At 47.9% G+C, this 26,574-nt stretch overlaps 1 long non-coding RNA gene across 1 annotated transcript; it reads left to right on the top strand.

Moving 5' to 3' along the window:
• On the top strand, nucleotides 1–4,630 carry LOC141956802 (uncharacterized). Its single transcript, XR_012633018.1, has 2 exons — nucleotides 1–271; nucleotides 2,446–4,630. It is a non-coding gene; the product is annotated as an uncharacterized LOC141956802 (long non-coding RNA).
• The last annotated feature ends 21,944 nt before the right edge of the window (nucleotides 4,631–26,574 follow it).

The raw sequence follows: 26,574 nt of genomic DNA, 5'->3' as shown, positions 1-26,574 counted from the left end.
GCGATGCTCCCGCCCCGGGGCGGGCGCGGCGGAACGGCGGCCGGCGGTGGCGATGGTGATGGTGCCGCAGCGCGATTGGGCCTGCCCGGGCCGGAGAGTCGTCCCCGTTCCGTTCCGTGCCGGGGTTCGAGGCTGCCGCACGGGAAACAGGCACCCTCCCTCCTTCCCGCCCTGTGGCGGCTCGGGGGTGCATCCCGGGGCCCCGCCGTGCTTCCCAGCGCCTTGCCTCTGGGGTGGGCTGGTCCTCAGGGCCGCAGCCGTGCTGTTAAAAGTTAGTGAGAGCTTTCTCCTGCCGGTGCACAGGCCCGAGCCCCCTTCGGAACTTTCCTTCCCTCTCTTCCTTTCCTTCCTTCCTTTCCTTCCTTCCTTCCTTCCTTCCTTCCTTCCTTCCTTCCTTCCTTCCTTCCTTCCTTCCTTCCTTCCTTCCTTCCTTCCTTCCTTCCTTCCTCCCTCCCTCCCTCCCTCCCTCCCTCCCTCCCTCCCTCCCTCCCTCCCTCCCTCCCTTCCTTCCTCTCTTCCTTCCTCTCTTCCTTCCTCTCTTCCTTCCTCTCTTCCTTCCTTCCTCTCTTCCTTCCTTCCTCTCTTCCTTCCTCTCTTCCTTCCTTCCTCTCTTCCTTCCTCTCTTCCTTCCTTCCTCTCTTCCTTCCTTCCTCCCTTCCTTCCTTCCTCCCTTCCTTCCTTCCTCCCTTCCTTCCTTCCTCCCTTCCTTCCTTCCTCCCTTCCTTCCTTCCTTCCTTCCTTCCTCTCTTCCTTCCTCTCTTCCTTCCTCTCTTCCTTCCTTCCTCTCTTCCTTCCTCTCTTCCTTCCTTCCTCTCTTCCTTCCTTCCTCCCTCTCTTCCTTCCTCCCTCTCTTCCTCCCTCTCTTCCTTCCTTCCTCCCTCTCTTCCTCCCTCTCTTCCTTCCTTCCTCCCTCTCTTCCTCCCTCCCTTCCTCCCTCCCTTCCTCCCTCCCTTCCTCCCTTCTCTTCCTCCCTCCCTTCCTCCCTCCCTTCCTCCCTCCCTTCCTCCCTCCCTTCCTCCCTCCCTTCCTCCCTCCCTCCCTTCCTTCCTCCCTCCCTCCCTTCCTTCCTCCCTTCCTCCCTTCCTTCCTTCCTCCCTCTCTTCCTCCCTCTCTTCCTCTCTTCCTCCCTCTCTTCCTCCCTCCCTTCCTCCCTCCCTTCCTCCCTCCCTTCCTCCCTTCTCTTCCTCCCTCCCTTCCTCCCTTCTCTTCCTCCCTCCCTTCCTCCCTCCCTTCCTCCCTTCTCTTCCTCCCCTCTCTTCCTCCCTCTCTTCCTCCCTCCCTTCCTCCTTTCCTTTTCCCTCTTTCCTTTCCTTTTCCCTCTCTTCTTTCCCTCCCTCTCTCTCTTTCTTCTCTCAAGGCTGACTTGGCATTAGGTAACATCGCCTCACGGGCTTGGTATGCTTGCACTAGGATTCAGAAGCTTTGCTGGCAAAGCTCGGCTGGCTCATGAGAAGCCCGGTGATGCCTTTAATTTAAACCCCCCGAGCTGTGCAAACCAGAGCTGCACCTTTTAGGTATTGTGGATTTTGCTCAAAAAGCGGTGAAAGACTGGGGGAAAATTTGAAGCTGCATCTCCAGGAGGAGGATTGTCAGTAGACTGGCAAAGCTGATTTTAGTAGAAACAGCATCTATGTTCTGCTGTCATTGTTGCTTAAGTTCAATGTATTTTGTTGCTGTATTTGGTATTAAAACATTAAAGTTTTGGTCGTGGACTGAATACTATCAGGTGTTAGCTGACCATCTTTCTGTAGTTTTAATGTGTGTGTAGGGCAGCTACAATTACTCTGAGCAGTTTGAGGGGGTAATACACGGCAATAATGTCCTGTTAGAAGCTGGTCAGATTGTGACTTGTGCCTATAAAGATTTTTTCAGAGGAGAAGCAATCCTGTGAATTTTAGAAAACCCTGTGACAAATGTACTGCTGGTTTATTTTTAGCTAGCTTCTCCAGTCCTAAAAAAATGAAGCCTTTCAGAAAAAAGGAAAGTATTTTCCTATCTTTTAGAATTCTATGGGATTTTTATTACCAACTAATTAAATGTCTTTCAGATTCTCACAGAAGAATAGAATCAAATGTGTATAATTCCTGCTAAATAAATTAGAACAAATGTAGCCATATATTAGATTTGCAGAAGTCTTGGAGATAACAGCTCTTTTATGTTTAACATAGTTTTTCTTCTGGTTTGGTTTTTTTTTTGACTGGTTGGGGGTTTTTTGGGTTTTGTTTGTTTGGTTTTTCAACAGAAAGAGGAAGAATTGTCTGCATTTTCTTATGTTATTTTATTTTCTCATATTTTGTATCTTGTTTTATTTTTCTTTCACCAGCATTTGCCATCTCGGGTTTAAATAGAGCTGTAGGAGGGAGTACTTGCGGAATTCTGCTGTCACATGTGAAGGATTCCACTTGCATTCAGCAGCTGATGCAGTTTTACTGCCTCTTGTTGTAGGTCACCAAACCCACGGCAGAACTGGCATCTCCCCATCTGTTGCATGGCAAAGTATGACATCTTCGTTCAGTCCGCACCCACACCCCCCAGCCCCGCACGGGTGTTTTAAACTGAGATTCCGACTTTGGATTTGAAGCAGCTGACAAATGAACGTGTCCTCTTCTGCTGGCTCTGCTGTAGAAATGGTTACTTCTGCCGGATGAGTAAAGCACACGGCTAGAGTCAACATATAGTGACATTTGATGTGTTTATTAAAATTGAAACTGTGTTTTTTATAGAGGAAAAAAGATCTCTAGTTTAAATACTGGTTTATAATGCCCTCCCTAGGATGTATTATATAATGTTTCTGCTCTCTCCCTTCCTTACCTGGTTCTCTTCTTCAGCACATCTCCTTTGTCCAGACTGTCTTTTTTTCATACTAATGTTTCTTTCGCACTTCTCTGTCATTGGCACCTGGGCATATTCTTACATGTTTCTTCTTGCCTAGTCATGTTTTTCCTCTTTCATGTGAGTTAAGTCACTCCATTTCTGTACTCCTGGATCATGACAAGAAAGAACCCAGAGCATGGTAGGGTCTTTCTTCTCTCTTGCCCAGTTTTTTTTAAAAATTTGCAAGTTTTGCTCAGCAGAGAGCAACTTTTCAGTGATCTTGCTATTAGCCTCATAACATATGACTTAAGAATTTTCTAACGCTAAATGCTACTAGGGCACTAAAAATGTACTCAACCTTAGGTGGATATCCAGAAGAGTTCAAATTAGTGTTCAAAAGCACTGGACTTTTCTAACTAAACATGTCTAGTATTTCTTCTTTCAGCAAAATAATATGCTGCTCGAGTCTTGTCCTCATAGATGGCACTCATTTTGCTTTGACTTGAAGCAAGGATGTAGAGTTAGTAGAAGTTTTGCTGTCTATTCCCCCCACAACCCTATACCATCAAAAAGTGTTAAACGGGGCATTTAGATATCCTTTATAAGAGGAAAACCCCTTCACAGTAGGAGGTAGGTATAGTTAGCTGATGGTGCCCAAAATCTTGTCCTCTTCCTATTAACAAACATATTAAACTTACTTTTCAAGATGTGACCTAAGTGTTTTCAGGCAAAAAGAAAGGATGGTTTTGTGGCTGAGGCACAAGATTTGTATTAAGCTTTAGATTTTGGTGCTGTCAAATTCTGCTAGTCATTTAGGATTAAATCTCATACAGGACTTAGATGCTTGCATGCTTGGTTCTGCTGATTGCCAACCCAGAACCACAGTCCAGAGCCCCGAGTGAGGTTTGGGGTCTGGGAGGGATCCTGGCAGGAGACCCCTTGTTGAGTGTTACTTGATATTCTTATCTGAGTCTTTCCAAGATCCGTTTAGCTCTGCTCAAGTTCTGTATGGTGGCTGATAAAAGTTGCTGTAGCACGCTTGTCTCATCAGCTGGGCTTATTGCCCAGACCCAGTGTATGCCCTGTCATTGCAGCTTTTACATGTGTGGCTGGGCCTGGAAGGTGGCCTTCTTAACAGAAACTGATGCTTTGGGAAACCCCAGGCTTGAGATTTAGCTGGAAGATGTAACTCAGTGTTTCCATTATCAGCTTCAGGGACTCTAAGCTGATCAGGAATTGAATGAAGGGTAATAATTCTTTAATTATAAATCTTTGAAGTATTTCACAATCTAGATAAGACAATTTACCTGATGGACATGTTGCTTCCTTTCAGCTAAATGTTAATAGAACTACCAAACAGTAAAAGGAGCAAAGTTTACCCGGTATTTTTCACTAACAGCAATTGATTAATGTTTTAGACTACGCAGATACGTGTTTTCTAAACTCAAGTTCTACCAGTGTTAAAGATCCTTTGTAACTTAAAGCTCTAAGCAGAAAGAAGATTTTTCTTTTGTGCCTCTAGTTTAATGATTTATGAATGCAATTGGTTTTTTATTTTAGGCTATCACGGAAATAGGGAAGTTATTGAAATGTGTTCACACTTCAATAAATTTCCTCTTTGTTGCCTAAGAATTACGATGTTTTGATATACGATGGATTCCACTAAGCTGTGGAAATTATGCAAACCCAGTTCTTTGTAGTTAGCCACAGGAAGCATTTTGAAATTGTATCTGAAAAGTGCTAATATTGAAGATTTTTTTTTTAAATTAACACGGATGATAGTTGATTTTAAAAATAAAGTTTTATTCAGAATACACATGCTGTGTTTCTGAGTTCAGGAGCTGCATGATCTTTTTCACATCTTGGCGTTTTGTGTTTAGCTATGGAGCAATGTCATATGCTAAAATTGCATTGTGAAAGCTAAAACGTTGATGGTCTGTGTTAAAGAGATAAGGAAGAACATGTACCTTTTGAAGGGGAGTGCCACTTTCTTTAAACTGAGCGCCTAGCTGATAACACTGTTTGCTTTTGGTAGTCTACCTAGTCCACATAGGCTTTCCAGTGCTAGATAATCTTTTGAGCAGAGCCAATCCCAAATTCTGAGTAATTTATTTAATTAAAAATTAAAAAAGGAAAAAAAAAAACCTAGATCAAGGTCTCAAAGCTTTATATTTTGAGTCCTCTGGAATGTGGGCACAAGCAGTTTTGATTTCTTATTTTTGGGGCTATTTGATAAGTATTTTTCACTTGTACAAAGAACTGTATGTCTGTTTCCTTTACTGAACTTGTGGAGAAGTCATTTTGGCAGTGACAGGGAAAGAAGCATCATCCTCAGGCAGTCGTGACACGGGGAAGGTAATAATTACTTCAAAATGTGTCTGAAGCAAACAAAGCAACAGTTTTCTCCAGTGCCAAGTGCAGCTGAAGGAATGGGAAGGTGCTGAGCTTTTTCCCCTCGTATCTCCTCAAGAGTATGTTCTGTCTCCCGCTCCTCACTCTAAGAACTATTTAAGTATGAAGCCTCGGGAGATGCTATCTGGGTGGAAAGATGGGTGGGCAGAGGGAGAGGTCCCAGAGCAGGGGCTGGGGCTGGGCTGTTCTTGGAGGAGAGGGACAGTGTAATGCAGGAGCTGGGGGAGACAGCACCTAGCTCTCACTGGGTGCCCTGCTGGACATGCTCAGCTGCTCCGGGTCTCCCGCCAGTTTTCCTCTCACCCCTTCTTCCTTCCTGGAGGGTATGCTTTGTGGTGCCCTGTCCCAGTACAGCCACCTCCTCTCAGCCACATCCTCTGCTCTCTTGCCCTGTCCTCCTCTGCCAGATGCAGTCCACCCCCCTCACTTTGAAACCATCAAATTAAGGTATTGTGAAAAACAGATTAGTGTGTTTTCTCTCTCCCTCTGCCCTTTACTTGATAGAATCAGAATTGCTGAACTCTGAGGCTTGCTCCCTTTATCAGTAGCTACAGTATTTCTTCCTTAAGAGCCAAACTACTTGAAGCAAAAATATTTTTGAGTATCATGCTGCTGTTCCTCAGTGTCCTCAAAGTGCCATGCAGTGACTGGTAAGCGTTGTATACTTGGGGAAACAGTTATTGCCATATTTCTTTGCAAACACCTTGATTATGGCAGATTGTAGACTATTACAGATGCAGAATTGGGGGAGGGGGGAAGCATGGTAAGTGTCCTAGTCCATTCTGTCCCCCAGTGAGAACACTGTATCATCCCAACTGATATTTTTCAAGCATTTTCATAGAAATCCTCCAAGGATGGCAATACAGTAATCTCTAAGGCAGTCTGTTCCAGGGCCTTACTCTCCTTAATATGGAAATTATTTTCCCAATATCTGACCCAAGTTCCCATTTTTGCAGTTCCATCTTGTTCTATCCCCAGTGGAAGTGCAGAACATTTATTTTTTTAAAATTTTATCCCCCCGCCCAACTACTTTTCTCCTAACAAGGCCATGTCTCTCTTGCAGGGTATGCACTGGAAAATGTTCATACTGCTCTTGTGGTGCTGGCTCAGTGAGCGGGTCAGACTGGAGTGAGCTCTGGCTTGAACAGGTTCCGGATGGGCACTGCTGAATTGGCACATATTCGTGATAGGGATTTTGGTGCCAGCATGTGCCAATCTGCTGCTCCCTGTTCCAGAGCAAGCCTGTATTGCTCTGCCACATGCACACTGTGCGCATGATGGGGTGCCAGCCCTTTTGTGTTGTGAGAATTTTGTGTGTATATTCCTTTTCAAAAGGCTGATGGTAGTAGCGTTAAGAGTGTGTTGCCCGAGAGGAAACACGGACCATAACTGGACCAGCTGCAGGTCATCCATTTGCCATGAGAACTGGAAGGACCAAATTGCAAAGGATGCTTTGTCCAATTTCTCTTCATAAAATCCTTTAGCTGTTCACTGTGACTTCAGATTGCTCGTATGCTGAACGTATTTCTGTGTTTCTTACTCCATGCTTTCCCCTAAACTTTTCTCACAGGTCTCAGTCCAGACCCTTTAACCATTTTATTGTAGTCCTGCCACCTTTGAAGCAGTAGCCTGGCATCTTCTAACGCAGGGCAGAAACCCTGCTGGCTCTGAAATGTCAGCCTGCAGCTCCTCTAGTGCAGCCCTGCAGGCCCTGGCAGCCTGTAACTAATTATCTCAGTTCACATGGTGAGCCAAAGAAAAGTGCAAGGACTGTTTGAAAATGAAGTGCAAAGAGGAAAAACAAAAGGCAAAACAAAACTGGAGTAGAATATGATTCACAGACCTGCATGAAACTGAGCCAGAGAGAGGCAAGGGTGGCTACCAGGGTGGCGGGGCGGTACAGTGCCTCCTGCAGCCTGGTGCTGCCACACTGGGGGTGGTCTGCAGTGGCAGCGGGGCTTGGGGATCAGGATGCCTGCTGAGGAAGGTGTATCCAGGGCATGGAGACGCAGCTCTTGCACAGCATGAGGCGTTGGCTGCTGACGATAAGCCCCTATGGAACCCTCAAAATGAGACTTGAATGAGCTCCCATTGAGTCTGCTGGCTTGATTGAACTCCTCCACAATGTTGCGCCCACCTAAGGACCTTGCAGATCTGTTTGCTGGGCTCCCCTCTCCCACTGTCAGCACAATCTCTGTGGTGTGCTCACCTTTCCAGGGTGACTTGAAATAGTTGCATCAGTTGCAAGACGGTCTGGGCAAACATCTTCTGGAGGAGTCAGACACAAAACCTGAGATCTGAGGCAGGAAGAGACCTGCATGTAGCAGAGAGAAGGAGCAAACAAGATTGAAAAGATCTGCATTTGAAGGAAGCTGGTGATGCCCAGGGTTAAGGGGCAGGTGGAGAGCAAGAAAGAACAGATGACAAAACCTCCAAGGTAGCTGTACGAGGTGTGATGAAACCTTGGCCTGGACACATGGTGACAGAACCTGCATAAAGCCCCGCCAATATGATGTAAAACCATAATTGTTTGGACAAATGTGATCCACCATGAGGAGTTTATGTCAGTGAGTGCTTCATGTCACACACTGCTTTAACCCAATTTTAGTACATTACAGCTCAATTTATTGTATCATCAGACTCCTTGTGAAAGGAGCCAGACAGCTTGCCCATAGCATGACACAGACTTTCTGGCCAAAGCTGACCTTGTTTCCTTCTCCATCACTGACACCACAGCAGAGTTCTTCTCTCGGTTCAAAGAGATTGTACTGGCAATTAATAACTGCCTTATAATACTGCTCTTATCTGTAAGAGGTGGGGAGTATTGCCATTGTATATAGCACAGTAAGTGTTCAGTTCAGGTGCATTTTGTGGTTGTCTGTGGCTCCCAATGCATTTTGGGTTACAGTTGGGACCCAACATGGCCAAACCTCGTGTTTTTGGAGAAGATTGGGAGCATGGCCCTGCCCAGCCATCCTTTAGAGGGCACTGACTGACCATCTGTCATTTCACCGGCGGCTGAACATACTGGGTGACTTGTCACTAAGAGAAGGACAATTCCCCTTTCCTGCTGCCTTATTCCCTTGTCCTCATGGCTTTCTCTCCTTCTCCAGCCCATGCAGTCTGACTACTTTGCTCTTAAGGGTTGGTTGGTTGATTGTAAGGTTGGTTGTTATTTTTTGCAATGAGTTAGTTTGGGATATTTGAGTGGCTTAAATCTGCTCCCAGAGTCAGAGCTGACACAAGATAAGCAGCAGGGTGTGGCCCAGGGACAAAGAGAGACTGTTCCAGTGCTGATAAAATGTTAATTTGCCTTATGGCCTCCTGTAAAACTATGACCTTTGCAGCACAGTTCTGGAGGAATAGTTAACACTAATTGTTTGGTCACCCTGTTTCACCCAAAAAAGGAGGAGAGTGGAAGGGAAGGGGAGAGATGAAAGAGTGTTGGTGAAAGGACTGAAGAGAGACATGATATGTCAAGAGGGAATTCAGGCCCTGGGGCTGGGAAGTGATCTGATGGGAAGAGGATTTCAGTGCGTTCCCAGAAGAGGTGGAGCAGACCCTCCTCCAGATCACCAAGAGCGTAAGAGGTCCCTGTGGCATCTAACATGTTTGTCTCCTGTCCCCTTCATAGAAGGGCAGGGCCCAACTGGTGTGGAAAATAGGTGGTGGATCTCTGGCTAAGCACCTCGGTCTCACTGAAGGCCCATTTTCACCTCCCACTGCTGGCATGCTACCAGCATTAGATAAAACACAATTTTGTTGTCTTGTAAGGGCATTGATTTAGACTCCCAGAGCTGCCTCCATCCCTCTTGCCAGGTTAGCTTCTTTCCCCTTGGGCTTTGTACGAGTCTGCAAAGAAACAAAGTCATTGAGTGGACAAAGAGGAGAGCTGGGCTGGAAATGGAGCAGGAGCTCTCCTACCCATCAAGATAACCAGAGGGCCAAGGGGCCCTGCTGAGGGTGGTCCTTGGCCCATCAACTCCTGGGAGTCAAACCAGTCCAGTCACCTGCATCTCCAAGGGGCAGGTAACAAAATGCCAGTGAAGCACAAATTAGCAAATGATGAAACACTGTACAAATTCCCCACCCTTCCTAGGAAAGATGCTGACTCATTGCCTTACATTGACACTGGGGAGCTGAAGCAAGTAGACTTATTTCAAGCATGTGTTGAACTGGGACCACTTGAGTCCCAGTCACCCCTGCAGCAGAGCAGAGCAAAAGTAATGGCTGCTGGAGCTCATGGCAGATGCTGCTTGTGGGTGGCTTGGAGGCATCTGAACAGTTCAGTGCTTTTCTGCTTTCTAGAAATGTTCACTGCTCTGAGCATCCGTACCTCAGTGTACATCCATACCTTCCCACCTGCCCAGCCTCTGGCTGTTTTAGTGATAAATGCCAAACCCTTAGTTGTGATGGTGTTTTGTTCCCGCTCAAGCTCACTCGAGAGCCTCCTGGTGAATGTTTGGTGAGGGCTTCCCCCTCCAGGCTTACGTGTTTGGTGAATGTAGTGAGAGAGCCAGACACAGGTGACTTGACCCAGAAGCAAGTTACCAGCAGGCTATTGCAATGCCAGCTTTGCTTAGCCTTGGCCAGGACTGGGCACCTGTGGGCGTGATGTGGTGCAGCACGAGTTCTGCTCCACACTGAGCTGAGGGCTGGGAGGAGAAGGGGAGGGCAAAGCACAACACCAGGCCTGTCTATAGTGCACCCAAAAGGGGACTGGAAGAAAAGGAGCATAGAGGGGATTACATCTAGCCCAGCACTGCAGGCTCAGCTCAAAGCAAGGACTTTAAAACCAGCTATGATACTCTCTTTTTTTTTGGCCTGCAGTCTGGGGACTATCCTGAGCTGGTCTGAGGCAAACTCTTCCATCCTGGCTCCTGCTACACTCACATCCAGCCTTCCCCCAGATCTGTACTTGCTCTATCTGTACAAGCAACAGAGCCCCCTGAACAAACACAGGACGTTAACTCTCAGTCATCGAGGATGTGGCAAAGTCCTATGGACAAGCGATACTCTAAACATGATTGCTTGAAATGAAAGCTGAACCATTAAATGGCCAGAGATTCTTAAATGCAGTAACATGAGTGCAATTAAACCCAAAGACAGAGGAAAATTAAATAGAAACAGCTTCAAAAAATGTCATTGCAAAAATAATACAAAGAAATATCATATGAACATGGGAAAAGGAACTGTCTTTTCATGCACTGCAAGCTGCCACTTTTTAGAAGCATCAGGAAATAAGCTGTTGAGCCGTGGAATGGATAAAACCAGGCTCCTAACCTTCCCTGAGCTGCCTGACCCACTAAATCTCGCTGCCAGTGCTGCTGCTGCTGGGTCAGAGGCAGGCAGCGGCATGGCCACCCCAGCTGTGCCCACGTGCTGAGGAGTGACTGGTGCATGCGCTGAGTGGCATGTCGTCTGCCATCATACCAAGCTCCTACCAGGTGAGCTTGGCCTCCCTTTCCATGGACAGGGTCACTGCTATGGGTATCACTCTCTCTCTATTTTCCAGTATACTGCAGTATGTGGCTAATTTTGCTCGAAGCTACCTGAGGATACTGGGAAAAATCAGGCAGACAGACCCCCAGATTATACAAGTCCCTTGCCTTTATGAAATGCAGACTGAAAATGAATCCAGGACTCAGGAAAGTGGTGAATGGCTCTGGCTGTTGTAGGGTTCCAGAGACTGAGCCACGTAGATGTACTCTGTGGCACAGAGGCACCTAGCACCTTTGCCAAGGGTGACACAGAGCTGGACATGCAGCACCAGAGAGGATGTCCAGCTGGTGCAGGGATGGCCACCCCGGTGCAGATTTTTACCTGGTGGGAACCTGCTGCTGCTATTTCCCCCTACTCTCAATCTGGGCTGTGTCTCTTGCAAGGTGTGAATGTCTTCCACAGGTCAGATGCGCCAGTGCTGCCTGCAGTGATGCTCCAGTTCTTCTGAGGACTTGAGCGTGAAAGTCTTCGGGAACATGCACTTTGATTTGGACTGGCAGAAATGCAAAAGCAAAAACAGGGCTTTGATAGTCACAAGGATCTGGCTTACATGTGGATATAGACTGGTTTGTACTAGGTGATTTTTGTGCCAGGTATTTTTCTCTATAAGAACAAGCCCATTTTATCCAGCTGCACTGATGTTTTCATGCTCTTTGCCTGTGATGCATGCCGCATGGCCATGAGTAAGCAGGTATCAGTACCGTGCACTGGCACACTCCCAAGGGATCCGCAGTAAACAGGGAGCACAGTGATCCAAAATCATCTTCCATATCATGTTAGCAAAGTACAAAGCCCGAGAGTGCTGATGCTAGTGTAGCTGAACAGGGAGGATTGGGTGACCTCTAACTCCTCTGTGTCTTTTTCTGACAGCAGTGCCCCGTGGGGCTCACACCGGTGTTTGTTCATCTGTCCCTGTGCTCCCTAGTGCTGCAGCTGGCTTTGCGTGGTAGCAGCACAGCCTCCCTGGGGTGAAAAGGCAGATAACAGTCACCTCCACCTCTGCAACAGTGCTGCTGCAGCCAGGTTACTGATCTTCAAAACCAAGTTATTGCTGGCTTAGCTGTTTTGCACAGAAGTAGTCCCCCTCCTCATCTTCATAAAACCTGTCTGGGCAGCTCAAATTTAACAGCTCAATTTCTCCACAGGGGCATAGCCAGAATGTTGCCAGATTATAATCCAAAAACTTCCCAAATCCAGGTGGAAGTCATCACAAAAATCACACAGACGCTGAGAACAGCTCTTTAAGAGAAGTATCCACAGCTACGCTTGGGCTGCAGGAATGTGGAGCTGAAAAACAGGGCTGGCTTCCCAGGGCTCTTCATTCTCACTTTCTGAGTAATCCTGTCCATTTTGAGAGTGAAAACAATTCTGTATTCTGCTCTAGAAGGACCAACCCCTGTAAGGCACAAGTGTCCCAACAGAGACTACTCCACAGGAAGCAATGCTGCTAATTAGCTTTGACTTTCCTGATTTTCTGTATATTTCTATATGTTTGCTCCACCTTCACATCTTCATGATAGATCTTCTGCTACTGTAGCCAAACAGTGGCTATGTGGAGCTGGAGCACCCTGATGAAAGACTTTCTCTTCTAGATTTTGTTATCTTGGAAAGGGATTTACCTCCACAATGTACCTGATGTCCTGTACCTCTCAGCACTTTGATTTTCCTGCCTGTCCCCTTTCCACCTTTGTTCTTATCACAGAGCCCCCATGAAAGGCAGTATTTTTATACCCAGGCTTTACCCACTAGTTGTCACTACCAAGGAGCAAACAGGGGCCCTGACATGTATCGGTTGGTCTATCAGAAAGCAGTGTTGTACAGTGAGAAGCCGCAGAAGGCAGGAATACAAACCAGTTGTGCAGCTCCCTTCCCTGAAGGAAAGAGTTTGCTGTTACTGTAAACAGAACAAGTCAGAGCAGCCAGGCACCCTGCACTCCTTCCACACTGCTATCCCCCGGCTGCGCCACGGGGGAAGAAACCATGGTGGAAGGAGATTTCCTGGAGGTACTGAGTCCTGACTAAGGTAACAGGGCACATAGTGCAGGCTGGGCACAGCCTTGGGCCATCTCCAAGCACTTGGGAGTGACCTGCAGAAAGTACTTGATGCCAGCCATGGGGAGAGCTGAAGCCAACTGCCGGGTGGGTGAAACCCCCTGCTCAGCTCACTGCCAGTGCTGGTCCTGGTGGTGGGGCTCTCTGCAGCCTCCCTCTCCCTCCCCTTGCACTGCTCACAACTCAGACGTCTGCAAAATGCTTTTTGTCCTCCTTTTCCCCTTTGCAAGGTGGTCAGAAGAAAAGCCCCACCCAAGAGTTTCCTGTTCCCTGAGTTACCTTTTTTGTTTTTTCAGTTTCATTATTGGATTGTCTCTCGTTCAGCTTCCTGCCAGATCCCTGGCTGTCCACCCGGGCTGTTTGGAGCCCCTCGGTCACTGCCCCACTCTCTGCTGGCACAGAGGTTTGTGGCCAGGATGTGGTTGCAGAACCTGAACCACCAGCAGTCAGAACCTGGCAGAGCTTCCCATGCCCCAGCTCTCCACCTCCAAATAGCTACCAGGCCAGTGGTTTTGAGCCACAGCCTTGTTTTTAAGCGTTTCCTATTGTCGTTGTGGAGCTTCTGTCTTTCTGTCTTTCTTTCTCAGTCACCGAGGAAATCAACTTTGAAGACAAAGAGCAGAGAGGTCCGAGCTTGGTCTTATATTTGATGCAGAACATCCCATGTCCCATCAAGCAGCTGGAGCACATGCTGCCCCTTTGTGCTGGTCATGAACTGGAGTGTGCCATGCATCTGCACCCGAGGATGATTTCCATACTGAACATCTGTAGGTATCACAACTAACATGTCAGTGAGGGCATCTATTGGACATAAGCTGTGTCCTATATTTTGGCACTTTCTTTTCTGGAGTGGCAGGCAACCAGCCAGCACTGTGATGTCCAGACTCTGCTGCAAGTGGGGTTATACTGTTGCAGTCCAGTTGGGACGTGCAGCTCCTCCGTATGCCCATGGCTGTAGTGGACTGGAGATGTGCTCAGAACTTTACACTCAATCAACAGGATGAGGTCCTCATGCCTTGTGCAGATGACCTTCACATAGCGGGTGGGGATGAAGTTTGACTTGGCTGTGGAGCCAGGAGTATCTTGGCTAAATACTGATCTTAGACCAGGGACACAGAATTTGAAGCAGCCAAGTTAGCAAGTTAGAATCATAGAATAGAATCATAGAATAATTTGTGTTGGAAGGGACCTTTAAAGCTCATCTAATCCAACCCCCTGCAATGAGCAGGGACATCTTCAACGAGATCAGGTTGATCAGAGCCCTGTCCAACTTTACCTTGGATGTTTCCAGGAATGGGTTCTCGATCACCTCTCCGGGCAACTTATTCCAGTGTTCCACCACCTGCATTGTAAAAAATTTCTTCCTTAGATCTAAGTTCCATCCCATGTGCTGAGCTTGACCTGATGCTGAACAAGGTAACACATTTCAGGTTACCAAAGCTCCCAAGTTACTGTCCATCAGCTGAACCATCAGTTGGGACTGATTTGCTGCTCATGCCACCAGTGATGTGTGCTAGTCTGAAAGCCAAAAGAAGGTGGGAACCCACTGCAACCACACTGGAATACCAGACGGGGTTGGGGGTCCATGTCTGTCATGTATCGTGAGGGTCATGCAATGAAGTGTTGATACACATCCATGTCTCCAACATCTTTGAAAAAATATGCAAGCAATAGGATGGTAGACAGGCTCCTTCACTATCCTTCATAAGTATGATTACCCTCTTAATTAAGCCCTCCCAATAGAAATTAATAGTTGATACCCTCCGTTCCCAGATTTGGTGTGAGAGCCAGCCCACAGAGGCTCTCCTGGCTCTCCTCCTGCCTTTCTTCAGTCCTATATCATAGCAATGGTACAAAGCCTTTCTGCTTGCTGCAAACAGGGATTATGGTGGCCAAGGCTGCATTATACACCATCATTTCAAGTATCAGGACAACCAGTTAAAAACAATTACTTTCTCCAGCTCCAGGCTCTTCCCCTTGTGCCTTTCAGCTAGTTGTACCAAGAAAATCTGCATTTCCTAACAAAAGAACCTTGTTCTCCACTGCTGTTTCAACTAGGATCGAGTGTCATGGTACATCTGCCTGCTGCGTCCCCCACGAGCACTCGGCTCAGGGCCTGCCCTGCCGGAGCATGGGGTCAGAGACCTGACGGGGATTTTCCGTCTAGCTGCTCTCCCTGCCCTCGTGTGTCACTGTAAGCAGGAGCCAGAAAGAGGTGGCCAGAGGCAGTGGTGCCAAGATGCAACTCCCAGGCATTACCACTGCTGCTATTTTTAATTTCTTCTGTCCGTGCCATGTTGATGAGATAATAGGATAGCTGTTTTGCTAGGCAAGCTGTATTTTTTTAACCACCAATATCTCTTGCTTTGTCATCGTTTCCTTGCTTTAATAGGAAGCCCCTTTTTTTTTTTTTTTTTTTTTTTTCCATGAAATACCTCACTAATTCCTATAAATTAGAAGGGTGAGGCACATACTGGAGAAACTTAAAATGTTTGCAGTGGAAACCAGTGTTGTGGACCAGTGGTGTATGGACTGGGAACTGACCACTTGGACCATGACTCACCACTGCATTACTCTGAAGAACCATATCCAGCAAAGGCAGTATTTGTCATTTGATGGCTTCTCCTTCATAGGTTGCTGGTGGCCCAATCTGGAGGGTGCTAGCCCCTTATACAGACTTTTGTGGGAATCGTCACATGCTTTATATGCTTTATAGTTGTCACTTTGCTGGACCAAGGCTGGAGTCCAGATACCACCCGTCAGGTAGACCTGTCTAGGTATTAGTTTCTCTGACAGCAACAAGAATCAAAACATTTCTCTAAAATCCAGTAACAATCTAGAAAAGAATGTGATCCTATTCACAGGAGCTTGCCTGGAGAGCTGAATGGAGAATTACAGCCCTATGACACCATTTACAGAAAGCTGGCTTGAGAGCTTTATAGCTAATTAACACTCCCTGCAGTTTCATGGGCTTTGCCACAGCAATATGGTCATGTAGGAGCTGTGCATCCTAACTGGTGCTTTGGCTTCAAAATCTTAAGAATAGAGACACAAACAGGGAGCCAATGGTTATCCAGAAGAGGACCATCCACTGAGGACAAGGAGAGAGGGCAGCCCTTCTGAAAAATGAGGTCACTGGAAACATGCTCATGTTCATGCAAGGTTGGTTGCTGAGCCTGGAGCTGGTCCAGTCCAGTGCTCTGCCCCAAAGCACTGTCTTCTCTTTTGAAAAGCAGAACTGTAAAATACAGGTGGGCTTGAACGAGAAGCTGGGACCTTAAAAATCACATATGTTTCTGGAAACATCTGATTCACATCCAAAATTTGCTGCTGGTCTCCACTATGCCTCAGGACTGAACGTGTGAGGATGGGCTCAGCTTCCCCTGCAGTTCAAGCTGTGCGAATCTGGAGTCCTCTCTTATTTCACCTGTACAACTACTCCTTTAGCCTGAATCTAACCCATGTTTATTTGACAGGGTTGATTCAAGCTGCCAGTTACAAGCCTACTTCCCAAGAGGTCCTTTCTCTTGGAAGCTGCAGAGTCCTCCCTGCAGACCTGGGCAGCTTGTCTCCCCCCTGGCCCTGAAAAAATGTGGGGTGGAAAGTCACATTTGGGGTATAGGACTTAAAGGGGCATTTAAGAAAGTTGTCTCTCCCAACTTTTTGTCCTCTGATGTCTTGTACCATGTAGGTGACCACAGCAATCCAGAATGACTTATTTTATGTGAAAAAGCTGAGTGCTCCTTCCTGGAGCTCTTCTTCTTACTCCACTGTACTGCATCTGGCTGAGCTGGAATTGGTTTTCCCCTATAGCAGCCCTCATGGTGCTGTATTTTATGTCAAACCACCACATCCACTTTTTAGAGAGTTAATTGCAATCACTGTTCTGTGAGCATCGAAGAGACGGCACACAGATCTCAGATCACAGCCTTTACTGCTTCTCTAGTTTCCTCCCTGCTGCTTTGCACCTTTCAGAGGTTTTAAAAAGAAGGTAACAGGAGAACAGGGAAGGTTGTCCAGAACTGCTGATCTCTTTCTGCTGACCCCAAAATGATTCTTCGCTGCAAACTTTATGGAGCAAGGGAGGGTACCACTTCACTTTTTAACTCACTTTATTTTCCTGGCAGCACTACCCCTTTGCTCAGGGGTCTGAAGTCTCCTGGGGTCCTGCCATGCCCTTTCTTGTGGCACGGGGTAGGGGGTGCTCTTTTTATGGTGTTACAATGGGCAAAATGAGGGCACCTGAGGACAGCCTCACCTCTAAACCATGCAGTGCCCTGGAGGGATGTCCAAAATTGCTCCCAGTTGAATGGGAATAACTGAATTAAAGAGCCTCAGCCTGCTCCCACCAGTGCGGTGGTTCATCCCCAAGGCATGGCCCCCAGGCATGGCCCCTCTCTCTGCAGGCTGCCAGTGGCACACCGCAGGCTGAGCAGAGGAGAGGCCGGCATTGCCGCTGCTGTGACAGGCAAGGGGACTGTGCTGACGGGGTTTCTGGCTGGCTGGAGCTGCCTTTCAAGGGCAGCCAGCTGCACGTCCCCTGTACCACACTGCTGGGGACAAGAGGGGATGAGGTGTGCAGGAGCAAAAGCAACCTGTCCCCGGGCACTGCGCTGCGGGTGCTGGGGGGCCACCATGTTCACACCCATAATCCCACTTGTGGCCAGTGACTAAATAACCTGAAGTCAATTTTTAACTTCCCCAGGATATAAGTTCCTTTTCAGCAAGACGACATGGCCTCCTGGCCTCCTGGGAGGCTCAGGCACTGACGAAGCAGCCCTCTTGCTGGATTTCCCCTCTTCTTGCTGACAAAAACCACGGCTTCCTTCCCCAGCAGTGGGTGGGTGCCTCCGGCTCCCTCCCTGCCCTGTTCTCTGGAGCAGCCAGGTGCCTGCCGTTGTCCCCAGTGCCCCTCCAGCCCCTGGTAGAATACCAGGTCCCCATAACATTTTTGTGCTCCCCGTCCCTCTGTACTGGGTCTGGCTGAACTGGAATCGGTTTTCCCCCATAGCAGCCCTCACGGTGCTGTGGTTTATGCTGGGAGCTGGCAGGGCGTTGGTAGCACCCTGGTGTTGTGGCTGCTGCTGAGCAGTGCTTACACAGCACCAAGGCTCCTTCTGACATTTCCCCCCCCACAGTGGGACGGAGTGGGCAAGATCTTGGGAGGGGACACAGCCGGGACAGCTGACCCAAACCGACCAAAGGGATATTCCAGACCATGTGACATCTGCTCAGTGTAAAGCTGGGAGAAAGGAGGAAGGGGGTGGGGGCACCCTTGGTCCTCCGAGGCAACTACTACGGGTATTGGAGCCCTGCTCCTGAGAAGGCCCCACATCGCCTCTTCATGGGAAGGGGAGAATAAATCTGGGTTTTTGCTTCCACATGCAGACCTTTGCTTCACTTTGCTTATATTAAAACTGCTTTTGTTTTACCCACAAGGGTTGCTTATTTTCTTTCCCTTCATTACCCTGTTGAGAAAACAAGGGGAAGGGGGAGAAGTGATAGAGGGACTTGGTGGGTACCTGGCATTTAGCCAAGGTCAAACCACCACACCCTCATGCCCCCAGGGGAAGGATGATGGAAAAAGCTGTCCTGAGAGGTATGTGCTAAACCCACCGAGAAGCCTCAGTGTGGTATGAGGTTGGGGAAGAGGGTTTCAAGGTTCTTCACAGCACTGAGGAGCACTTGGTCATTGTCACTGTTGGTCCAGCTCTGGGCAGAGGTGTCAGAGTAATCAGTAGACATGCAGCTGTCCTCCATCTCACTTAAATGCTGATTTCATGTTATGCTGGGGAGAATAACTGGCTGCTTTTGAAAGGATGCTAATGGCTTTCTGAAGGCAAATATATTGCATGTGCTCTATCAAGACAGAGCAATGCTGCCTCTCTTCTTCTGAGTGGGGGGTGAGCCCTGATCAATCAATTAGCACTGATTAACCAGGAGGAAGAGGAAAGCTGGCTCATAACCCTGCTCTCTGAGTGCTGGAGCAGGGTGCTTCAGGTCACAGTGGTCCTCAGTCACAGCCTCAGACACATGGGGTAAAGCCATTCCCGGCTGCTTTTAAGTAGGGAATAAGCATCAAGGCTGGGCAGGGGGTGCTCTAGGGGAGGAAGGGATGGGGAGCAGGGCTGCGGGGACAGGACTGGGCAGTGGAACACAGTAAGTGAGGCATGGTCATGCCCCAGGGGGCTGGTTCGAAGAGCTGCCTTTGGGATGACCCTTATCTCAGTGCTTCCTGCTTCTCAAACATTTGCACTTTGTCCCTTCAAGTCCTTGTTTCCTGGTTTTCAGCAATCTGACCTGCACAGAGGCAAGGCAGCGCTGCAGCAGCCCCAGGTTTGTTTAGTTGTTTTCAATGCAGCATTGCAAACAGACCCCAGAGATGCCAGGCGACAGTGTAAAACCACGGGGCCTCCTCCAACCACAGGTGCTCTGTCTGGCTCCCAGAAATCCGAGTTGCCGCTGCAGGTCCAGCCCCATGTGTTAGTGAGAGGCATCAGATCTGCTTTGGATAGCTTAAGGGCTGGTGATGCGGTTTTATTCCACAGCGAGCTCTGGTGTGTTTTATCCAGTTGAAATCGATGGCGTTGCTGGTGGGAAGCGCTGGCTGTGTGGGTGAAGGGCACTTGTACACACTCTAAAGAGCTCATGAAGGAATATAGGCAAATCTGCCTGCCCGATCTGAGAGGCCTTTGAAAGTCCAGTTTTCACCCTTTTTTTGTTGTTCCAGAGATGGAGTTTTTAATACAGTATTTTGTCACTTCATTATTAGTGGGAGAAAGACTTAAGGGTACTCTTGAATTCAGAGAGACTTCTAAGCCCTACATGCAGCAGAAGCCGCTTGTATCTGGCACTTCAGCAGAGGCGGCTTGAGATGGCCCCGCACCAGCTTCCCCAGCACACCGGGGGAAAGGCTGCTCGGGGAAAGCTGGGAAGGACAACCCAGTGTATTTACTGCAGTATTTTAAGCACAAAGAGATACCAGGCTATGATTATCTTCCATGAGGATGTGAACAGATGAAACACAGTGTAATTTATGATTCTTATGTTAAAATTGTAATGCACGAGCTGCTATGGTGGCTGAGAACTGAGTGTCAGCAGCAGCCTGCAGGTTGGATTGCAGCAGGCATCAAAGTTTGAGGGATGCTCAAGGGCAGGTTCCTCTTGTTCCTCAGATCTGCATTTGGTGAGGTTTATGTGGAGATGAACATCTCGCCCTCTGTTTTCAGTGACAAGAGTTTGCCCTGGGCTTCCCCAGGAGCATCATGGGGAGGTGTGGGTAGGGACAGAGAACAGGTCATGAGAACAATCCTTGCAGTGCCGTGTGTGTCTCTGTCAGCCTAATGAAAGCCTAATAATTAGGATTGCCATTCTGTTTATTTTTAATTATGAGGTAGCACTTTATTTTAGAGGGCAAAAGTAACCCTGTAATTACCTTGTACAATTACTCAGTTATTAGCTGATCTCTGACGCTGCGGACGCCCTTGGCAGGCTGTCACGGGGCTACATAGGCTGGATGGGACCCCTGGCAAAACTGCCCCATCCTCTTGCCCAGACCACGCACAGACCCCACCGGCACAAGGCTCCAGGCACAAGCAGACACACCCTGGCATTGAGGTACGGCTCTCCAGGAGTCTTTGGCTCAGCTTTTGTGGGCTGCCGAGGCCTCCCCATCCCGCATCCCCAGCTCACCCAGCCCGGCCGTGTTCCCCCGCTCAGGCCCAGGCTGGGTCTGCCAGCTCCGAGCGCCGACCACGCTGACACCCCACGCTCACCGGGAGCGGCCTCAGGCCGCAGGGCACGGCTGAGCACTGTGGTGCACAGCAGTAGGCACGCTGCTGGGTAGCATCAGCCAAGAAACCAATGTGTTTTAAACAAATTATTTAAGAAAGAAAGAGTGGAGGAGTGCAGAAGGCTGTTGTGAGCATCCCTGTGCTTCTCATCCATGGTTCTTTAGCTGAGCCATTCCGAAGGCTGTCTGGTATTTCAGTCACTGAAGAAATTAGTAACTGATTTATATAACATCTCGTGTGACTGCAGGGTCTTCAAAGAGATGAAACTGTGAACATGTACGCTACTGTCAGAATAAGAAAGAGCTACAAAAAAGCTACCTCACAGTTAATTGTGGGAATCACCGTTGCCAGGCCAGATGCCACTCCGCTGTCTCGCAGCGGTACCTGTACCTGTGTGCCGTGGCTGTGCCCCATTTCACCGCAGCTCAGCTCTGCCGGCGAGGCCCTGGCAGCCATGTTAGCTCATCCTCCCCAGGGCCTGAGCAAGCTCCCTCCTTGAAAAGGAGCTTCTGGTCTCCCGTATTTCTACAGGCATCAGGTCGGGCCCTGAACCAGCAGCACAGGGCTCAGCACCAAGGTGTCTTCTCACCACAGGCCTGTTCACGCTGGCATCGCTCGCCAGTGCTGGCAGCACCTCTCCTACAGCCTCTGTCTGGGCACATTGGTGGTTGATGCCCAGCAGATGCAGGAGGCTGTGTGTCATGAGGCCAGCTCACGTTTCAGCAGGAGCTGGGTGCTGCCCGCCCTCCCTTTCCTCTTGGTTCCCTGCGAGACCTTAGTAGCTGTCTCTCACCTGCGGTCATTGGTGCTGGCAGCGGGGCAGGAGGGACGGTCTCCCCACACACGCATGGCCAAGCCTGGGCAGAGCAATGCTGGGACACCAGGTCCTGAAGCGCTCCCTGACTTTCCTGGGCTGAAGCTCTGATCTTGGACGGTCCAAGGGTTATTTTGAGCATGTGCATGTCCATAGGCAACCAGCGGCAGACCCAACATCCCTGTGCAGGAGTGGAAACCACACCAGTTCAGCAGCAGTAGGTGGGAAGGCTGAGCAGCAGTGCCAGCTCCCTCTCAGTAGCTGTGATTTAGTAGCAAAGTCTAAGTAGGAGATAACAAAGAAATGCTTGCAAAATAAAAATGCTTTTGATGTGAATAGAAATGTTTATAATAATCTGGATTTTTTTCATGTAGATAAGGCTCAGAAAATGTGTTTTGTCAAAGTGACATGCAGCGAGCTCTAGTAGGTGTACCCATTTCAGGATAAAAGGAACAGAAGCCACTTGCTTGATGAACCTGAAAGCTTTCTTAGAATTACAAAAGGAATAAATGATCTTAATCGTATCAACTCCTGGGTGGTCGCCTCAATCTTTGTGATCAGTATTCATCACATCCCAAATGGTGTAGTTTTAAGCCTGCACAAAAGACAACTTCAGATGATCTCATGATCTCTTTTTCAGTGGCGTAAGTTATTGTTAACACCCTAAAGGCACTTGGGATTTAGTTCCAGTACAAGTGTGTCCAGTTCAGTAAGCCTCGGTGCAGGAAGACAAGCGCTGCTCTGGCCGATGAAGGAATGTCCTGTGGCACTGGCACATCCTGGCAGCCTCCCCGGGCCTCTGCTGTGGCCTCAGCATGCAGAGCATCCTCCCCACCAGTGTCTCAAAGGGGGTCCGGTGGCCAATGGGTACCAGTTATGACAGTGCTCCTTAATGCCCAAAGCCACAGCAGCCTGGCATGGCGTCTTCCAAGCAGCTGCAACCAGGACTTTCACTGTTGAAGCTGCTATATAGTCATCTTTATAAAGAATGAAAAACATTAGATTGTACCTTTCCCTCCAGCACTGTGTTTTGAAGGGCAGTTTCTCAGACTGTCTTTTGATCTCAGGTGAGTGGGGCCACTAAATTTCGCCATACTTACAGTGGTTCAGCAGTTGCTGCCAGACTTTTTGATTTGGGAAATCAAAGTTCTCTTCCACAGGACTTATTCAAATGCAAAATGAATTAGGCTTTTTTTATCTTACTGCACATGTACTTCAGGAATTTTGGAATATTAAGAACCCCCAGAGACTCCTTTCTTGTCTCCAGTTACCACGGTTCATCTTGAAAAGCAGTGATACCCCACTTGCAGCAGCTGCTGGCAATGCCACGAGCTTTGGGAAGTGATTGGGGCAAGTGGGAACAGTCCCGTGTTGTTTCTAGAAGAGGAGCTGGGGTCTGGGCACTACAGTGGGGCTATGGGGGGTGAAGTGTTTTAAGAAAAAGCACTGTGGGGCAATGGAAACAAAATTAAGTCCCCACTCTCCCTTTCCCATCCTCTCTCCTCCAACTGAGCTGGTAGGAGACAGCAAATGCTAGAAACTGTAAAATTCAGTTTATTCACCCTGGATCCTGGCCATGTGTGATGGAGAGATTCTCAAGTGAAAATGCACGGAGAAATTCTGTGCCCAACATTTATGATCTAAACTTGGTTTGATACAATGTATTGGTATCTCTCTGCAAAGCTGGCTTGGTTTCTGTCTCCAGCTCATCACGGTTACAGCAGCAAGCTACTAAAACCATAATCTTGCGACAAATGTTAAGGGATCTCATTAGCACATTGTTTACCATCAAGTAACAATGCAACACGATGACGAGAGAAATTCACTGATGAAAATCCTTTACATGTATTGTCTATAAACAGAAAGCTCACCTTCCTCTCTCTTTAGGGGAAAAAAAAAAGATAAAGCAGCATGCTTTTTTTCTGTCTAACCTAGTTTTTTCAGGTATAGAAAAAATTGTAAACATTTTTAGTCTCAATAATTATTTATATCTTACACTGGAGTAGAGAGAGTGCAGGGTAGAATTCAGCACTGCATGACCTCTGTTTCACGCAGGAGTGGCTCATGGGTGAATCATCCTGGTTCAGGTCATAGACGCTCACAAAAAACACACCTTTGCTCCACGGGATGGAAGAGCCGAGTACTGCATGCGGCTCTTTCAAGTTTGCAGGCTCAAGCTCTACGTGCAGGCTGCAGTTTCCAAAGGGGCCGTGATTAGAAAGGGTGGTCCTACACTCGCCTGGTGTTGACCCTGGCAGCTTTGTGTCCTTGCCATCAGGGACCCCATCCAGTAGAAAATGAAGATTAGTTTTCAGCTGCATCAGTTTTCTGACTGCGAAACCATACGAAGAGACACGCAGGATAGCCCAGTCCTCCTCGGAAAGAAACGCAGCAGGACTGTAAATCTTTACCTGCAGTGTAAGCTACAACTTTTGCCATGATGCTTTGGCTTTTTAATTGAAACACATGCTTTCTGCCTTGTTGAGCTTCCAGTTCAGTTCCTCTGAAAGGCAACAGCCAGACACCTACTGATTTCAGAAACAGCCAATTCCCCGTGGGGTATGGGGCACAGCACAGCAGCAAGGACTAGCCTCTGACACGAGAGACCTGCTCTGACAGGCGGCTGCACGTGGGGACTACGGCTCCTTTCCTTTGCTTTCAGTGGAGATGGGGTCAGTGTCCTGATGTGGGCCACTCCGTGCAGATAGCATCAACATGCTGCAGAGAGCTTTGAATTAATGATAAGAACATGCCCAGGTCCCATTTGCAGGTTTCCTGAATGCTTTTCCTGCTTGAATACTTACTCTTGGCAACTTTGCTTGTCATTTTCCTTCGTGTGTATGACAGGTTGAATCTGCACATCTCCTCTGTTTATTCAGATATTATGGTTTTGGCAAGAAATAGCTTCTTGAGGTACCTGCAGGCATGGCCCATGAAGAGGCACCAACCCCCTGAGGGGTGGCAGCTGCCCTGCCCCAGCCACATAAGCACACAAACGAGAGAAACCTGGAGGGTTTTTCAGGAACTGCCTGCTGCTTTCCCTGTTGCTTGGCAGTGAGGGAACTAGTTACAAAAAAAACAGGGTTAGGGATCTCCCTACTCCTCAAATCATTGTCTCCAGCCATGCAGAGGGTGCCCCTTCTGGGAGCTGTTCACGCACATCAGCTCAGGAGTGCTGCCAGAGCTGCCTGCACTTGGGGATGTGGACTTTTAAATATATGCAGCCTGGCATTGACGTGGGGGGAAAGGGCAGTGGACAAGGCTGCACACTTGAAACAGCAGGCACAAGTCAGGACACGGAAGAGCAGCTCCTCTGACTTCAGTCATCAAAAACGGTGGCTCACTTGCCCATTAAAGGAGAGAGGGGCATCTCCAGGAGACCCAGTTTACCCTCTGTCTGTTACAGAGAGGATTAGTCACCCATGTAAAGGGTCTCTTTCTTTTCTGTTGGCTTTAGAGGGGGCCATGGGAATTACTACCACCCTGCATGTTGAAGCCTGCTTCTGGAGGCAGGTGGAGGGGGCACTTCCACTCTACAGTACCAAGTCCAAAGGTTAGATGCTTTACAGTTCATCACCGTGTCCTCTTTTATGGCTTGATGCTGAGCAATACTGTGCAGGGGTCTTTGCGCTCAAAAATGCTCCATTAGGGTGGATGTGGTGTTGAATTTGGGGAGCCTGACCTCTTTCTCCTGCTACGTTACCTGGCACACCAGATGCTTTGCTGTCATGAGTCAGATAAAGATGCTGTCCCGTGAGCTAGGCAAAAAGATTACAGGTATCACTAAACAGAAAACACACATGTTGCTACTCTACTAACAGAGCTCCATTATTTGCTAAGGAAAATGAAGCTTTAGTGTGGATTGCCAACAGCACTTAACTTGCAGGGGCCAAGGCTCTAGTACTTTGGTCTCTGGACAATTCTCCACTGAGGTTATATAGCAGATGGAGCTGCCAGGCAGTCACGGACAGAGATGTGAACTCCAGTGTTGTGTCCAGCCTCTGGAGGAATTCTGCAGACGCACTGAACAGCTGAGAGCATAAGACCCCCCAGGACGTGTGTTTTGTATGCCTCTGTAGAGCCCAGCACAGCATTTGCTGCCATTATTGACAGCATGAAAATCTCCTGAGAGATTTCCCTCTTCTCCCAGATAATTTTGCATCTTCTGGCAACTCTGAGCATCAAACCCTTCTGTCTGTGCTCCCTTCTCTGCTACAGAACAGCCAAACCTCTACACAGCATCCTTGGGCTCTCCATCAGAGATGCAGCTAAAGAGGGGTGTCAGATACTTTCAGCAGTAGCTCTTAAGTAACTACAGGAATACTTGTTCTTCTACCAACAACTTAAGCAACATTTTCATTTTTCAAAAGGTGGATTTTACTTCTTGGTGTAATATGCCATTGAAATTGCATTAGAGTATCTGACAGCTTCTCGATCTGTTTTGGGTTTTTTTAATTGAGTTTTATCTTCAGTTGCATATGGTCTTAGCATAAGGAGTTTAAGTCTGTGATACAACTGGAAACCTTAGCACATGCCACATGAAAGAAGACATAATTAAAGAGGATCTAGTAGCACAAAATATACTACAGTCCATGCTGTATGGCTAATAACTAAAAGAAAAATGTATCACCAGAGTGTAACAGACATTTCTTGAATCAAGAAAAGGTCATCTGGCTCATCCCTCTTGGACATTTTATTTCCTCATGAAAGATACTTAATTGATTCTTTAATTTGTCCCAGGAACCTTGTTAGGGAGAGTGAGATGTAGCTTTTGCTCAGTATGTGGCATGAAGTCTGCTCCAAATTCAGCCTACATTTCCTCAAAAATATCTGTGATTTTATTGAAGTTTCTTGTTTGAATGGTAAATGTTTTAATCAAACATTTTCCTTAAAAGATCTCTTGCACAAATTAAAGTCAAACCTGGCAGCCCTGCAGACTGAAGTCCATTCTTTAGCCAAGGAGTAGGAGCAGGAGCGAGGCAGGCAGCCCCCTTGAATTTTTCTGCCAATGTCTCAGCTGTGAACTTTAGGGACAGCTTTTAGGGACAGAGAAGAGTTTAGGTTTCCTCATTATCCTTCCAAGAAAATGTAATTTCCTATTATCATACCACAAAACCTAGAAAGCACCAATGACAGATGGTGTGATTGCAGCAGAGAAAGAGCTGGCCTGTTTGGTTGGCCTTTGAT

Source organism: Athene noctua, chromosome 2, assembly GCF_965140245.1.
Source record: "Athene noctua chromosome 2, bAthNoc1.hap1.1, whole genome shotgun sequence".
Classification (NCBI taxonomy): Eukaryota; Metazoa; Chordata; class Aves; order Strigiformes; family Strigidae; genus Athene; species Athene noctua.
The sequence above is the reverse complement of the archived record's forward strand: the minus strand, read 5'-3'. Positions and strand labels throughout refer to the sequence as shown.